Below are 2,067 nucleotides of genomic sequence, written 5' to 3' on the forward strand. Positions count from 1 at the left end.
CCCCGTAGCATCCTGCAGCCCATCCCAGTTTCATTCTGTTTCTCACAACAGAACAGCAGAGCTGGACATGTATACTGTTTGAAGGGGTTGCTTTTAATTAATGTCTTTGTTTTGCAGTGACATAATAGACTTGATTACTGAATTCTAGGCCTGTAAATGCCTCTACTTTTCAGTAGCATTTAATCCTTTATCTGCAAAGTAAATGGCAACTTAAACATACTATATGGTGTTAGATATCTCTTCCAACAGCAGCACACACCTCTAGCTTATCTCAGAAAGTGGACTGTATTCAGCATTTCAGCTGGGACTAACGCTAGTGACCTTCATGCTGAATAGCATTTCTAGAAAGCCTCTCCTGGACACTAAATAGAAGAGATAAAGAAGTTGCAATGGAATGAAAACTTTATGGCGGTTTTCTAGCCATGGCTCCTTGTGCTAAAGCCTTAAGATTTTGTCAAGTGTTGTTCAGAATATTGTATCTCTTTCAGCAATTAGACAGTCATGGCAGGGGTGGTTGGGGCAAGTCTAGTTCCAGCAGTACAGCCGTTAGCTGACATAAGACCTCTTTGTGAAGGCATTCACTGTATAAAAAGGGGGGGAAGGGAGAGTGGCTAGTAAGATAATTCAAAGGGCTGCAAAGATGAGGCTCACCAGAGGAAAGTAGTGTGATAGCTCTGGGGCTCTGAGAACACATTTTACCTCATCAGTCCATATGGTGTAATTTTTCCTGGCTGCAGTAGGATTCTTTCTTTGAATTGCCACTTTGACCAACCATATTCCAGGAATCCATAGCTGTTTGTTCCGCTTCTGCTGCTGCTTTTGTAATGCTTATTCCATTGCCAAGAGATTACTTGCAGGTGTCTATTACAATGGAACATAGGTAGCCTCTTAAAGACAGGCAAAAAGTAAAAATCAGAGTTTCAACTCAAATCTGCACTCAAATAAGCCTCCAGTGTATGCAGAGATTAGGTTAGACAGCAACGATGTGTAAATGGAACTGATGTAGGTATCACCAGAATAGTTGATAGTGGGTGACCCTCACTTACTGCCAGCCATGTCTAGTTTCTGTGTTCTACTGGATCCACCATTGCTAAGGCTGCCCCTTTCTTCCTAAACTTCAGCTACCACAGAGGATTTCCTTCACCCTCACAAAACCTTCATCCCCATGCTTCCATCAACTTGAGGTAAACTAGCTGCAAGGTTACCCCTCAGGGCTGCGCATAGACCTGTTCTCTCAACTGGGTTACTCATGAGCACACTCCTTTGCTCCTCCTCTGTTTCTGCTATACCTGCTTACATTTCCACAGGTGTAATTGTACACATCGGTTAGTCTTTAATGCCCTGTAGCTCTGACCATCTGACCTAGGAGACCACTTCAGAGAAGACTAGCTACAAGAATGGTGTAGTTTCCTTGACCCAGGCCAACCCTTTCCCCCCAGCAGGCCGCAGCCCGTGAGGCTTCACTCCCTCTGCTGGTGTGCCCGAGCCTCAGTTTGGCAATCTCGGGGAGCAAAGCAAAGGTGGTTAATTTGGTTGGGACTTGTGGTTAACCTCTTTCTCCAGTTTGAAGCAGTACCTCACTCTTTTAGAACTCTCCGTAAATAACACTGAGCTGTTCAGATCCTGGTAGAGGTGCTTCAAGAGCTTTTCCAATCAAAATGTGCTGTGTTGACATCTGTGCTGTCATTAGTCCAATTGCAAAAAAAAAAAAAAAAAAAGAAAAAAAAGAAAGAAAAGAGAGAAAAGAAAATCTGATCCTTCAGACTTGATTTGTAAGCCTTGTAAGCCCAGACACAAAACTACTAGGTTAAGCATTTTGGCGGAAGCTTAAAAAGCAAGCCTACTCAGGCTGATACTCATCTGTGCTTCCTAAGCAGCTAAGAGAACAGCGGCAACATGACTGGAAGAACAGTGTCAGGATCAGCATGCACAGTTCAGCCATACGAGGACTTATGAGGAACCAAAGAGCATCTTGGGACTTCCAGATCATAGGCAGTGTTCTGTATCCTCACTGATCCAGAGTGCTGCCTTTCTCTGAAGCACCTGAACATGCACATACTTTGTCTC

Source organism: Cariama cristata, unplaced genomic scaffold (genome assembly GCF_000690535.1).
Source record: "Cariama cristata isolate BGI_N322 unplaced genomic scaffold, ASM69053v1 scaffold39640, whole genome shotgun sequence".
Lineage (NCBI taxonomy): Eukaryota > Metazoa > Chordata > Aves > Cariamiformes > Cariamidae > Cariama > Cariama cristata.